A 16,344-nucleotide genomic window follows, 5' to 3' on the forward strand; every position below is an offset into this window, starting at 1 on the left:
CAAGGGAAAAAATTCCAACATCTCTTTTCAAACCTATGACATCATCCACTCCTGAATTTTTTCCCATACTAACATGTAGGGACATGTCCCAGAGATGCAAGGGGTGCATTCTGGGAGTTGAAGTTCCTGGACAGCCTACTGAGGCACATGAGCAATGTGTACTGTGCTGTCATTGGTCAGGCGGTCACATGTCCTCCGGAGGGGTTATAGGGAGACGTTTTTCTTTGAAAAACAGATTTGGTTGCTTGCCACTTACCTGCTGGGTAGTGTCTTCTTTATATTACATTAATATGCAACACATGGCGCCCCATATGGGGCCACAACATACATTAGGATATAGTTTTAAAAGTCTTGCAACAAGGCAACTCAGTAGTGTCCAGAATGAGTTTGTTTTAAAACTTGGGATACTTTTACTGAAAAAAAGCCTAGATGTCTCAAAAGCGTCCGATCTCAGCAAGCAGTTGAGAGACGCAAGATTAAACTGAGCTTGAAAAAGATAGGAAGTGCACTAATCCAGGTGAAGAAAAAAAAGCGGAGAGAAGATGGATCAAGGGTGAAGCTGCTGCCGCCACCACTGCCGCTGCCGCCGCCGCCGCCGTGGGACCTGTCGCAAATTGTCACCGCAGAGGAAGCGGAAATCGTCGGAGCTGTCAGAGACAGCGAAAAGCTGCAACCTGAGCCGAAATCGAAAGCAAAATCTTAGAAGCCGGAAACAAAGCCAGCACACACATGAACCCGAAAGTGGTCAGATAAGGTAAAACCAACATGGGAAACAGTTACTCTACAGAAATAGACAAAGACACAGAGGCTCTGTGCCTCTTGTTAAGATCATATCAAGTACAAACCACACGTGCGGAGTTAACAGAACTTATGCAATGGATAAAATCCGTAGCACCAAAACTGCCATTGGTGGAAGCTCTAAATATAGAAATTTGGGACAAACTTGGAAAGCTCATGAGTGATAAAGCCAGAGTAGGCGATGTCCAAGCTAATAACAGCATCCCTGCATGGTCAATAATCATGGACACATTACACAGAGCACAAAGACGAACAGAACACCAAACCCACACCAATACACAAACCTCCAACCAGGTTGTTAACTGCAGCCCAAATCCACAACACAGACGTACACAATGTGGGGGGAATATACCACACGCAACCCAAACAGATTTAAATTCGGGGGACGATCTGCGCTGGTAGGCGGGGGATGTTCATGATTGAAGTGTTGGGTTAGATTCTGGTCTTAGCTGGAGCACGGATAGTGGGGAGGGAACGAGAACCTTAGCGCAAACATCCAGCCCACAGGAGCGAGGTGTGGGGTCCCGTTACAGCAATGGGAGAGGGAACCCAGCAAATTCACCCCCTCACGCTGCAGATGAACAGCGACTGCATGCTCCGGCACGGGCGCAGACATCTTACGCGCGAAACAGATCGGAACCTGACCTGTCTCTTCCAGCCGCGCTGCCAGCTCATTCCAGCTGCGGGCATGGGGGGGGGAGGTACCTTCCCGCCATGTCAGTCATCCTCTGCCACGCAGCTATGGGGAACCGAATATACCGGGGTCGGGGGTGGAGAGGCATTAGAGGATGATGATGAGGGACCAGAAGTGGTCCTCCTGGGAGAGAGCAAGGGGGCGGGAGCAGGGAGATCAGTCAACCAGTGGGGTAGATGCCGTGAGGAAGCGATGCGGGTGGGAGATTTGCAAATGATTCATGCATGTCCAGTCATATTCTGCCCACGTCAGGCCCCTCAGTTCCAGCCTTTGCCTTATGAGGTAACAAAGGAACTGAAGCAGTTAGTAAGAGAAACTGATGTTTCCTCGACTAATACGTTTGCATATTTGGAGACGTTGAGTTCAACTTACGTCTTTACCCCACGTGATTGGAAAACTTTGCTGAAACTGGTCCTAACAAATACACAGTACAGCATTTGGTTGATGGATTTTCAGGAGAATTGTGCAGTGTATGTGAATAATCCACAAGCAGGCATAACATGCAATCACTTAACAGGAGAAGGGGATTTTGCCACAGTAGACTCACAAACAGGCTATCCCCGAGAAATTTATGAAGTGATTGCAAAACTGGCTTTAAGAGCAATGAGAAAACTCCCAAGTACAGACAGAGACAGTAATCTGTCCTTCACAAAAGTTTTACAAGGTTCTACTGAACCCTTCTCTCAGTTTCTCGATCGGTTGCAGGCTGCTTTAAACAGGCAAATTGAGTATGATGAAGCTAGAGAAATGCTTTTTAAGCAACTGGCATATGAGAACTCTAATCCAGATTGTAAAAGAGCTTTGCAAACTCTCCCCAAAAGGGTAAACTGCAGCATCGCTGAGATGGTTCAAGCCTGCCAGGGTGTTGGGTCGGTCGAACATCAAACTGCCTCTCTGGCTACAGCCTTAAGCGTGCAGTTGAGAGCGCAGGAGGGGGCAAAACATAAAAGCGATTGCTTTAGATGTGATGCTGCTGATCATTTTCAAAGGGATTTCCCTAAGAAAACCCCCACACCAGTATGCCAAAAGTGTCAACAAGGGAAGCGGGGGTCAAAAAACTCCTCACAGCAGGGAAACTGGAGATGGGGGGCGAGGTCACGCGCCCTGGCACAACAAATTCGGCTCAGGAAAACAGGTTGGCGATCTGCGCCCCTCCACTACAGCCAGTGTTGGGCTGGATTTATCCAGCAGAGAACCAGTAACTATAACATCTACTGCTGTAGTGTTAATTCCTACAGGGGTTTGGGGACTGTTGACCCCAGGGGTACATGCACTGTTAATAGGGAGATTGTCAACCACTAGGATGGGTCTGTTTGTTCTGCCTGGAGTGATATACTCAGACTCCCACAGTGAGATTCAAATAATGGCATGGACCCCAGTACCCCCGTCACATCCCTAAAGGACAAAAGATTGCCCAACTGATCCCTTTTTTCAGCACGTCTCCTGCTGGGGAGGGGGAGAGGGGCTCAGGGGCTTTCGGAAGCACAGGTGAGCCACAAATCTATTGGGCAAGGGCCATTACAACAACACAGCCTAAGATGATGTGCCAAATAAATGGGCACAGATTAACAGGCTTGGTGGACACAGGGGTCGATGTTACCATCATAAAGGACACAGAATGGCCTCCTGACTGGCCTACTGTTTACCCAGCTTCGACCATTCAGGGGATGAGGGGTACACAAAGGTCCAGGCAGAGTGCTCAAATACTCACAGTGCTGGGGCCAGAGGGACAGATGGCCAGCATAGCTCCTTTTGTTGTTCCTATACCATGCACGTTGTGGGGGAGGGATGTCTTGGGACAGTTCGGCACAGTCATGCAAATTTCTCCTGCAGGCAACCAGATTTTTCAGTAGGGGCCATTGAACAGCCATTCCAAGGACAGATTAAGCTGGTTTGGAAAAGTGATGAGCCTGTATGGATTGATCAATGGTCCATAAAAAAGGAATAGTTTGCTCATTTAAGAGAACTTGTAAAAGAGCAACTTGAAGCAGGACATATTGTGTCAACTCGAGTCCCTGGAATATACTCGTGTTTTGTATCTCCAAGAAAAGTGGCAAGTGGAGAATGTTGCGTGACTTAAGGGCAGTTAACTCAGTAATAGAACCCATGGGGGCATTGCAGCCTGGACTCCCTTCACCTGCTATGCTTCCAGCAGGATGGTCTTTAATGGTAATTGATTTAAAGGACTGCTTCTTCACCATCTTTCTGCACCCTGAGAATGCTCCACGGTTTGCTTTTTCTATCCCCGCTCTGAACAATGCACAGCCCATGCAAAGATATCACTGGGTTGTTCTTCCTCAGGGGATGCGAAACAGTCCAACCATATGTCAAAATGTTGTGGCAAAAGCTATTCACCCCATCAGAAAGCTTTATCCCTCAGCAATCATCTACCATTACATAGATGACATTTTAATCGCCACGGCCACAGAGACTGAATTGCAATCTGTTGTTACTGCTCTAACCAATGCTGTCCAAGATGCAGGATTGCAGGTCGCTCCAGAAAAAATCCAGCCATCGCAGCCCTGGACTTACCTTGCATGGAGAATCACGCAGCATTAGATCTCTCCCCAGTCACTTCAGCTTGAGGTAAAAGATACCTTAACCTTAAACGAACTGCAAAAACTTCTAGGAGTCATCAATTGGTTAAGGCCTATCTTAGGTTTAACCACAGAAGAGCTACATCCCGTTTGAACTGTTAAAGGGTAACTCAGACTTAATGTCTAGCAGGTCTCTGACTGCAGAGACAAAGTAGGCATTAGAGACATGCTCCAAGGCAATCGAAAGCAGGCAAGGCAGAAGGAGAGATCCTGAACTGCAAATCTGCCTTGCACTTGTTCCTAGCAGGTTCCAGCCATTTGCAGTCTTGTTTCAGTGGGATCAAACTGAAAAGGATCCACTGAGGGTCCTAGAGTGGCTGTTTCTTCCCCATTCACCCCCTAAAACTTTGTGGACCACTAATGAAATGTTTGCCAAGCTTGTCATAAAAGGCAGAGGACGTCTACAGGAGCTGGACGGACAGGACCCTGCAACCATCTACATCCCGGCGACTAAGGACAGCCTCGATTGGCTGCTGGCTGAAGATGCAGGATTTCAGGTTGCCTTGGCAGGCTATGATGGTGACATTTCTGTTCATTACCCTAAACACAAGCTTTGGGTAGAAATGGGTAACTTACCCTTAAAAGTCACAACCAGATGCAAACACCAACCAGTAAAAGGCCTCACAGTCTTTACTGATGCATCAGGACGGACCAGGAAAGCTGCAGTGACATGGGTAAACCCTGCTACAGGACAGTGGGAACAAGAGGTGCAGACCATGAACCAAGGTTCTGTACAGGTTCTGGAACTGGCTGCTATCCGTATTGCCTTGGAAAGGTTTTCAGAGCAACCTGTTAATGTTGTAACAGATTCTTGCTATGCAACAGGTTTAGTATCTCATCTCAAAGGTTCATTCCTTCAAGATGTTGCAAACCCTCACTTGTTGATTGAAATGCGTACTGTTTGGTTTCTTGTTAACCACAGGAGGTTTGATTTTTACATCATGCACAGAAGATCGCACACAGAAACGCCAGGGCCCTTAGCAGAGGGGAACCAGAGGGTGGATGCAACAGCTATGTTTAACACAGTGCCCAGGGTCTTAGAGCAAGTGAAATTGTCTCATTCATTTTTTCATCAGAATGCACGCTCACTGAAGAGACAATTTCAAATCACTCTCAATCAGGCTTGAGACATAGTTATGTCATGCCCAGATTGCCAACAAATAACTCCAATGCCGTCTCAGGAAGGAGTTAACCCCAGGGGATTAGTGGAAAATGAGATTTGGCAGACAAATATAACACAACACCTGAATTTGGCCCATTGAAATATGTACGTTACAGTTGACACACACTCAAAATACATCACTGCCACTGCACACACTGGGGAAAAGGCAAAGGATGTGATAAGGCACTGGTTCAGCTGTTTTGCAACGCTGGGTACCCCAAAACAGATCAAAACCGACGATGGATCAGCTTACATATCAGAAAAGGTAAAAACCTTCCTGTCAAATTGGGGAATTTCTCACTCTACAGGCATCCCACATTCACCTACGGGACAGGCCATAGTAGAAAGGGCACATCGCACCTTAAAAGACATGTTGCTTAAACAAAGGAAGGGGGAATCCATCTGTAGCCCACAAGAGCGTCTGTGGAAAGCAACATATGACATTAAGTTTTTAAATTGTGACAGTGCTGACAAAAGCAGGCATGAAAGGCAACACAGACCTCAGGCATTCTCCTCTCCCAAACCACCAGTCATGATGAGGGATCTAATTTCGGGACAGTGGACAGGACTGGTAGATCTTGTGACATGGGGGAGGGGTTATGCGTGTGTATCTACAGGAAAAGAGCTGAAATGGGTTCCTTCCAGATGTGTTAGACCTTACCTAGGTACACCCCCACAGCAGCAAGAACCAGAGTAATGCAGAGTTTAAAAACACGGTTATGTTTACCATTTGGTAATGATGTTTACATTTCAGGTTTACAATTGAAGGTGACCAGTGCGGCAAAATGCAGAGTTGACACAAAAACCCATGAGTGTGTATGTGAAGAGTGAAGTGGCGGCTGCCTGTGTGAGTGTGTGTGAGTGCAAAAAAGAGTTGTGTGAATGTATAAAGCACCTCAAACACCAAACACCTTATAAGAGTATCACTACTTCAGCCACATGGTCACATTAAGAGAATTTAGTTTACTATGTTTAGCTTGTTTTTGAAATAAAGTTGAATTTTCTAGTTTATATAAACCCTAAGAAAAATAAAGGTTATAAGTTTATAGGTACTACACAGTTGGGCCAAGGCCCTTAGGTTAATAAAGTTGTTTTTCCAGGTTACACCATACCCCTTAGGAAAATAAAGGTTTAAGATAATACGAATAGGTTTAAAAGGTTAAAGAAAACATTTTCAATAGATATATAAGTTGTTAAGGAACCAGAGTAAGCAGTGTACTGGGTCAATGCGATGTTATGGTAATAGTATAAGGTAATGTTCTGTTATTTGAACTGTTGTTATCGCACTGTTTTCGTGACTCACCTTAAATAATTGAATAGAGGGAGATGTAGGGACATGTCCCAGAGATGCAAGGGGTGCATTCTGGGAGTTGATGTTCCTGGACAGCCTACTGAGGCACATGAGCAATGTGTGTTGTGCTGTCATTGGTCAGGCGGTCACATGTCCTCCGGAGGGGTTATAAGGAGATGCTTTTCTTTGAAAAAAACAGATTTGGCTGCTTGCCACTTACCTGTCAGTTAGTGTCTTCTTTATATTACATTAATATGCAACACTAACATGCTATATCGGATTCAAACTTTCCAACCGTATACATACATACATTACTCCAACTGTATACATATTACAAATATTTACATACAAATACAGACACAGTGTTATGGAAAATTCACCCAAAAATGAGGTCCCCTTGAGGTATACACCATGTTTCTCCATCTTCCAGCATTACCCACCACGTGCTACCAGGTCCTTAAACAAAAACAATGCCACGAATGGGTTTACCTTTGCTCAAGGCAGGGTTAATCCAAACTCTTTTACCTAACATACCCCTCACGTGAATCACTGGGACTCTGTCTCCATCTACAGCGTGAAGGGGCTCTGATTGGGCAGGGTCGGCTCGATTGATGGAGCCTCTAGTGTTGACTAACCATGTAACCTTTGCTAGGTGCTGATCCCAGTGCTTGAAAGTCCCTCCACCCAACGCCTTCAGGGTGGTTTTCAACAGTCCATTACACCGTTCAACCTTCCCCGCGGTTGCTGCATGGTATGGGATGTGATACACTCACTCTGCCATGCTCTTTAGCCCAGGTGGTAACTAAGTTGTTCTTGAAATGGGTCCCATTCGCTCTAGGGTGCCGTGTTGCCACAGGACTTGCTTTTCAAGACCCAGGATGGTATTTCGGGCAGTGGCGTGGGGCACCAAATGAGTCTCCAGCCATCCAGTGGTGGTTTCCACCATGGTGAGCACATAGTGCTTACCTTGGCGGGTCTGTGGCAGTGTGATGTAATCAACCTGCCAGGCCTCCCTGTATCTATACTTACTCCAACATCCACCATACCACAGGGGCTTCAGTCTCTTAGCCTGTTTAACGGCAGCGCAGGTCTCACAGTCATGCATAATCTGGGAAATAGTGTCCATGGTTAAGTCCACCCCTCGGTCTCGTGCCCATCTATAGGTGGCATCTCTGCCCTGATGGCTTGAGGCATCATGGGCCCATCACGCTAGGAGCAACTCTCCTTTGTGCTGCTGGTCCAGATCCGCCTGTGACACCTTGACTCATGCAGTTTGGTCTGCCTGTTCATTGTTGCAATGTTCCTCATTGGTTCAATTTTTGGGCACATGGCCATCTACATGGCGGACTCTCACAATCAACTTCTCTACCTGGGTAGCAATGTCTTGCCACATATCAGCAGTCCATGTGAGTTTCCCTCCGCGTTTCCAATTGGCCTTCTTCCTTCTGTCCGACCACCCCCACAAAGCATTGGCCGCCATCCATGAGTCAGTGTAGAGGTAAAGCTTTGGCCACTTCTCCCGTTCAACAATGTCCAACACCACCTGGACAGCTTTAAGCTCTGCGAATTGGTTCAATTCACCTTCTCCTTCAATAGTTTCTGCAACTTGTTGGGTGGGGCTCCATACAGCTGCTTTCCATTTACATTTCATCCCTACAATGCGACAGGAACCATCAGTAAAGAGGGCATAGCGTGTTTCTTCTGGTAGTTGATTATATGCTGGGGCTTCCTCAGCCCGTACCACTTGCTCTCCTTCTTCATCTGCTAGACCAAAACTCTCACCTTCCAGCCAGTTTGTGATGATTTCTAGGATCCCAGGGCAATTCAGATTTCCAATATGGGTGTGCTGTGTGATCAGGGCAATCCACTTACTCCATGTAGCATCAGTGGCATGATGTGTAGAGGGCATCTTTCCCTTGAACATCCAGCTCAGCACCGGTACCAGGAGGAGCTGTTCTTCTGTGCCAATCACCTCTGAGGCAGCTTGTACTCCTTCATAAGCTGCTAGGATCTCCTTCTCTGTTGGGGTGTAGTTGGCTTCAGATCCTCTGTAGCTTCGGCTCCAGAATCCAAGTGGGCGGCCTTGGGTCTCAGCAGGCACCTTTTGCCACAGGCTCCAGGACAGACCATTATCCCTGGCTGCAGAATAGAGTACATTCTTCACATCTGGTCCTGTCCTGACTGGCCCAAGGGCTACAGCATGGGCAATCTCCTGCTTAATCTGTTCAAATGCTTGCTGTTGTTCGGGGTCCCAGTGGAAATCATTCTTCTTGCGGGTTACCAGATAGAGAGGGCTTACGGTTTGGCTGTACTCAGGGATGTGCATCCCCCAGAAACCTATGACACCCAGAAAAGCTTGTATTTCCTTCTTGATGGTTGGTGGAGCCATTGTTGTGATCTTATTGATTACTTCTGTTGGGATCTGATGACATCCATCTTGCCACTTCACCCCTGGGAACTGGATCTCTCGGGCAGGTCCCTTGACCTTACTCTTTTTGATGGCAAATCTGGCTCCCAGGAGAATCTGGATGATTGTCTTTCCTTTCTCAAAAACCTCCTCTGCTGTGTCCCCCCATATGATGATGTCATCAGTGTACTGCAAGGGTTCTGGATCCTCACCTTTCTCTAGTGTAGCCTGCATCAGTCTGTGGCAGATGGTGGGACTGTGTTTCCACCCCTGGGGCAGTCGGTTCCAGGTGTACTGCACACCCCTCCAGGTGAAAGCAAACTGCAGCCTACACTCTGCTGCTAAGGGGATGGAGAAGAACGCATTTGCAATGTCAATAGTGGTGTACCACTTTGCTGTCTTGGACTCCAGCTTGTACTGGAGCTCCAACATGTCTGGAACAGTGGCACTCAGCAGCGGGGTGACTTCATTCAGGCCACGATAGTCCACAGTCAATCTCCATTCTCCATCAGACTTACGCACAGGCCAGATGGGGCTGTTGAAGGGTGAGTGGGTCTTGCTGATCACCCCTTGGCTCTCCAGCTCACGGATCATCTTATGGATGGGGATCACAGTCTCGGTTCGTTCGGTACTGCAGTCGATGCACTATTGTAGTGGCAATTGGCACTTGCTGTTCCTCAACCTTCAACAATTCCACAGCAGAAGGGTTCTCTGAGAGGTCAGGTAATGAATTCAACTGCTTAGCCACCTTTGTCTCCACAGCAGCTGTTCCAAAAGCCCATCTATGTCCCTTTGGGTCTTTGAAATACCCGTTCCTGAGATAGTCAATGCCCAGGATACATGGGACATTTGAACCAGTCAGAATGGGTATTTCTGCCAGTCCTTCCCAGTCAAACTCACCTCAGTTTCCAACACAGTCAACTCTTGAGACCCTCCTGTCACCCCGGAAATGGAAATAGTCTCTGGTCCCACATGTCCTGATGGCATTAACATGCACTGAGTGCCAGTCTCAGCTAAAGCCTGGTATTCTTGTGGGTCTGATGTGCCAGGCCATCGGATCCACACAGTCCAATAGACACGGTTCTCCTGTGCCTCTACTTGGTTGGAGGCAGGGCCCCCCTAACACTGATCTTGGTTGGGGCAATCACAGCTCTTTCCCTGTGAATACATTTGGGAGGTACCTTCTAGCAGGTCAGACCCTTGTCCATGAGATACCGGTACTGCACTTACTCTCATGGGCTTCCCTTTTTCTCTCTCCTTCAACTCTTGTACTCAGGTTGCTAGGACACGGGTAGGTTTCCTGTCCCACCATCTCATGTCTTCTCCATGATTGATTAGGAAATACCACAGCTCAGTTTGTGGGGTCTGTCTGCTCTCTCTAACTGGGGGACATCTGGCTCTGACTTCAAAGGCTCTGGTTCGCACTGGTGACACGTGGAAGCTGTTTTCCTTCATCTCCTGTCTAAGTTTCTTCTGTTCATCTTTTACTTCTCTAGTCAGTGCCTTGAGGTTCTCAACCATTGTCTCTATAGCAGAGATATGGGCCTGTAACGGGGTGTGGACCATGCTGTTGTACATCCTGAGTTTATTCGTTACAGAGCCTACTGTCTCTCTGTTTCCTCCAAAGTGCAATGATGCCAAGAAATTGGTGTATACGGATGGCCCTTGCTGTGAAAGGCTCCACCACATCTGTGACGTACACCTGGCATCGTCAGGGTTGTGGTTGGGTTGCCCATCCTTTTCAAAAAGTATCTCTAACAGTGCCATTTCTCTCAGGCATGGGATACCTTCCTCCATGGTCTTCCAGGTTGTCTCATAGTGGTGCTGCTGCAGGAAGTCTCTAAACAAACTTCTCTCTCACACCTGTTAGAAGTCACTCCCAGAGAGAAAGGGGCTTTGACTCTCTCACGAATGCTTGCTCTATACCCACATCCTGGGCCAGGGATCCCAAATACCTTGCTTTCTTGCCATCAAGTGGCAAGCCTTCACCCATAAGGTTCCACACTCGGATCAGACAGGTCAAAATGGGCTTGTCTTGGCGTTGAGTAACGTCGTTCCGCATATTGCGGAGCTGGTCATATGACAGGGATTGGGTAATGATCTCAGGTTCTGGTTCCTCCACTGGTTGTGAAGGCCTTGGTTCCCCATCCTCGTTAACTTGGCTTTATACTTCTTCCTCTGCACTGGGGCCACTTTCGTTGGTTGTGACTTCCCTTCTGGCGTAACTGGGGACTGAGCACTTGTGATGTTTATTGGTTTCTCTGCTCCACTATCTTTCCCTTCTGACTGTAGGTGGTGTTGCCCAGTCCATACCATGGTGCGGTAAGCATGGGTTAAGGTCCAGCACATTGCTATAAGCTGTCCATCTCTGGAATTTATGGACTGATGTTCTTTCAGGCACTCATCAGCCTTACAGGGGATCTGTGTTTGATCAGGGGAGAGCTTCCAAACAATCGGGGGAGAGTATTCCTTCAGCACCTGGCCTATCTCCTCCCATGCTCCCATCCAATCAGAGTGATTTATGTCTATGGCAGGTGATTGGACAGTGACAGGTGGTTGGACTATGGCAGGCTGTAGCACAGTGGTAGGCTGTTGCACAGTGGTAGGCTGTTGGGCAGGTTCCTGGGTATGGTCCCTAGTGTCTGGGGTAGGTCTTGGGGCAGTTACCAAAGACAACCACACCCTGTCTCTAAATGCTGGGTAGGTCACACTGAACAAACACAGCAAAAACATCATCAAAAATAGAATATCTTTAACGTCCAGGGGAAAAATCAACCCTTCAGAAGCTACTGTGGTAGGGCCATATGAGAAGTGAGTGAAGGGTTGGGAAAAAGCATTTGCCTGCGTTCCTCCCCCAAAATAGGTACCATTATCAGTAAAATCCCAAATATAGGAACCCGGGTTGTGGTAGTAACGCATCCATGTATATATATTCCAAAAGAGAACTACGGGGTCAGAATTTTTCAGCCACTGGTACCAATTTACAAACTTAATAGCAGCCACAACTATTGCAGCCATGGTGTCCATCTTTAAGAAGTGATCCATAAATGGAAAGACCATATACACTGCCAAATGCCAAAAGAAGTTGGACCACATGATCGCTAATGGTGTGTCTATATGCAATACACAGGTGATTAAACAAGAGAGTTTATTCCTTTTCCACCTTTTCTCTAGTCAAGCCCCATGATTTGGGTGCCAATTAATGTCTTAGTTTAACAAGATTACAACTTAGAAATTAAGAAACTTCAGGTGGAAGTGTGGAAAAGGAAAAGAAACAGTTTTTTATTAAAAAAATCTGAATAAACAACAAATCGTGCAATCAAAAACTTTCAGAAGAAACAAAACAAAGTCCCAAATCCCCAGGGGGGGTAGAAGACCGGGGCAACCGGGGGGGGGGGGGGGTTGGGGGAAATGCAGGACCGTCCTGGCAGTTCAAAAGCTGCTCGCAGCCACATGTGCTTGCAACCAGTAACAAAAAAAAAAAAACAAGTCCTTTTCCCGCAGGTAGTCTTGAAAGCAGAATACCTCGCTCTGAGATGGGTCGGTCTCTCTCTCTCAGTCATCCTCCGCAAGGTGTCCCGTGGGAAAAAAAAACTTCCTCTCAGGAAAATGAGGTGGTTGAAAACCGGGCTCCCACTCTACCCGGTTCGTGGACCAACTCTAAAAGTGCTCAAACAGAGGACTCCCCCAGCTGTCCCTGCGACCACCGCGCTTCCCCAGGAGACCTCCCCCTCTCCCCGCTCCTGTGCTGCCCAGGACGTGCAGTCTACTCTGCCCCCACTCCCTCCCCGACTCCCCCCATCCCAGAAGAAACAGATGGTGGGGTGGCGGGGGGAGACGGAGACTGGGACGGGACCCTAGGGAAGAAAAAAAAATTCCAATATCTGTTTTCAAACCTATGATAGTGTGGTACATTGTAGTTAACACCTTTTGAGGCATATTGAGGGATCCCATGAGTGCTAGTTTTCTCAAGTTTTGGTGCAACATCCCATCACTCATCACTGGCAAGCCTGGTTTTGCCCCTTTCCCCCTTCCAAGCTAGTTTAAAGCTCTGTCAAAAAGTCCCCTAGTTCTTGTGCTAAAACTTTTTTTCCCCTCTGAGATAGGGGCATCCCATCAGGTGTCAGTAGAGCAGATGTTGAGTAGATCATCCCATGGTGAAAAAACCCAAATTTTTTTCTGATCACACCAATCTCGGAGCTACTCTTTGACCTGATGGATCTGCCTATTCCTATCAATATTATTCCCTGTTACTGGAAGAATCAAGGAAATTGCTACCTGTGTCCTGATCCCTCTACCAATCATCCCAGGGCCCTGAAGTCTCTGATTGCCCTCAGACTTCTCTTTGTTATTTTGTTGCTGCCAGTTTGAACAACCAATAGCAGATAGTAATCAGAGGGCCTTATTAGACTGGAGAGTTTTTCAGTAATGTCCCTTACCCAAGCCCCTGGGAGACAGTAGACTTCCCTATGAGTTGGGTCCGGTCTGCATATCAGGTTCTCTGTTCCCCTTAGAAGGGAGTCTACTATTACAACTACCCTTCTTTTCCTGTTAACAGAGGAGGTCAGGATGTGGGGTACAGGTGGTGTTGTTTTACGAGGTCCCACTACCCCAGAAGGACCTTTGCCCACCTCATCAGTTGTCTGGACTTCTAGTTTCAGAGCCTCATACCTGTTGTAGAAGATGCCAATCCTACTTTTCAAATTCCGAGAAGGAGGAGGAGGAACCTTCCTCCTGGTAAGTGCAGTGACCTGCTGTGGGAGGCGTGTCCAAGGCACAGGGTACGTGTTGGGGCAGAGGAGCCCAAGGGAGCATGCGTCGACATAGGTAACCTCATTGGTTAAAGAAGTCACATGGTGTTAAAGGATAAAACTGTGCCGATTTTGAAATAAACCCTCTTTGTCTCACCACCTCACAAGGAGCGTGCTCATTCTTTACCATGTAAAGTACTCGCCATGCTACACATGGTGCACCCAAACATGGGATCCTTTTAACTTATATTAAGTCAGTTTAGATTATCCTGAATCAGGAAATTCGCCGGTAGATTCCGATTATCGGGTCAATTATTCCGACACGGGAATCTTTTACCGCAAAAAACGTAAACGTCTTTAAAGTCGTTGTCTCAGAGCGTCTGAGAAACGCAATTCTAGTTTAGGAGCTCAAAAATATTAGGAAAAGTGCACAGAAACGAGAAGAAGAAAGAAGAAAAGAAAAAGCCGACAGATCGAAGTGGCCGGAGAGGGCGGACCGGACTCCGACTTACGCCGGAGTAGTGAGTCAAGTTGAAAGGCAGCGGTACACCACACGCAGCAAGGACTTTTCCCTAACCAGTGTGGTGCCCCGCAGCTCAGAGACCTGGGCGGTGGAGCACCTTAAAACCGCCAGGGAAGCCCTACTGCTTACCACGGCTCAACCGTGTGCTCAAAAGCGGTTCCGCCTCTGCCGCCTCTAACATCCTCAGCGACCGCCAGACCCCGTGAAGCTTGCACTGGTTTCTGCCTAGCAGAAACTGCTGCGGCTCCCCGCCCACCTGCCGCCCCTGACGGTTCTGCGCCGTTCTTAAAAGCCGCGCGGTGACCCTGCCGCGCCACATTCAAACCACTCGGAACCTACTGAAAGCGTGCCGCACCGAAACCCAGGGGAATGCAGTTCGCTGGGAGGGAACGGAGGCTGTAATGCAAGGTCCCAGCCCACGGGACCTGAGCAGAGGACTCCGTTACAGCGATGGGGGTAGTAATCCAGTGTACTTACCCCCCCTCGCTGCAGATGACCAGCGACCACATGGCCCAGCGTGGTCGCAGTCATCTTCCCCACCACATGGACCGGACACCGATCCTTCTCTTCCGACCCCAGCGCCGCCCCGCCCCACCCACAGACACGAGGGGGGAGGTAGCCCCACCCCCTCACTGCCTCCATCGCCCACCACCACCCCCCCACAGGGAACCGGGTTTACTGGAGCCACAGGGGGGGAGGAGTGGGGGGATGAGGAGAAGGAACCAGGGATGGTTCCACCGAGAGGGAACGTAGAGGCAAATGGGGGGAGGTCAGTTAACATGTGGGAACAATGTCTGGACAAGGCACTTCGAGTGGGAAGCTTGAATAATATTCGGGTGTGCTCAAACGAATTTAGCCAAAGCCAGTCCCCTCAGCTTCAGCCCCTGTATGGGGCTACAGAGAAATTGAGGCGTTCGGTAAGAGATACTGGCATGTCCTTGATAAATACCCTAGGGTACTTAGAAACATTGAGTTCCATCTATTTTTTCACCCCACGACTGGAAAGAGCTAATGAAATTAGTTCTTAATGACACCCAATATACAGTCTGGCTATCTGGCTTTTGGGAAAGTTGTGCCAAATACGCAGCAGCTAACACCCAAGCAGGTGTAACAGCGCATCAGTTAACCGGGGATGCAAATTATAGTTCAATAGATACACAATCTAAATACCATAGAGAGGTATGCGGTGTAATAGTTAAGCAAGCCCTAAATGCTATGAAAAACCTTCACACTACAGACCAAAACAGCAATCTGCCCAGCACAAAAGTGTTACAAAGTTGTGCTGAACCTAATCTACAATATTTAAATCGGCTGCAGTCTGCTTTAAACAAGTAAGTTGAATACAATAAAGCCAGAGAGATGCTGTATAAGCAGTTGGCTTTTGAAAAGGAAAACACAAGTTGTGAAAGAGATTTGCAGACCCTTCCTAAATGGAAGAGCTACAGAATTGTTGAGCTAATTCAACCCTACCAAAGAGTTGGCTCTGAGAAGCACCAGCCTGCCTCTTTAGTTGCAGCCTTAAATGCCCAGCTAGGAGTACAAAAAGAAGCCAGACATAGGGCAAGTTGTGTTAGATGTGGAGACACTGACCATTCTCAAGGGAATTGCCCTTGGAGACCCTTAGCAGCAACATCTCACAAATACCCTAACAGCAGGGAATGGGTTGAGTTGTACCAAGGGTGCCATAAGCAAGGCAAAGGCTACGCCGCAAGCATCACACTGCTTGTTGCCGTACTGCTTGCTGTCCTGCTCTGTGCCACCACCTTTCATGTGCAAGAGAGGAAGCAGTTTGAAGCGAGTCGCAATGTGCCATCAACCAGCCCCAAAAATACCTGCACCCCCAAGAAAAGTGACAGGTGGAGAACGCTGCAACATGTAAAAGCAGTAAATGCAGTCATAAAGCTTACAGGAGCATTGCAGAACAGACTGCCTTCAACCACTATGCTCCCAGCAAATTGGCCACTAGTGGTAACTGATTCAAAGAACTGTTTCTTTACCACCCTCCTACACCCTGAAGATGCACCACGGCTTTCCTTTCCCATCATGGCCTTGAACAACGCACAGCCCATGCAAAATTATTGTTGGGCTGTCCCTTCTCAGGGGATGCAAAATAGCCCGACA

Source organism: Corapipo altera, unplaced genomic scaffold, assembly GCF_003945725.1.
Source record: "Corapipo altera isolate COAL_440 unplaced genomic scaffold, ASM394572v1 60972, whole genome shotgun sequence".
Lineage (NCBI taxonomy): Eukaryota > Metazoa > Chordata > Aves > Passeriformes > Pipridae > Corapipo > Corapipo altera.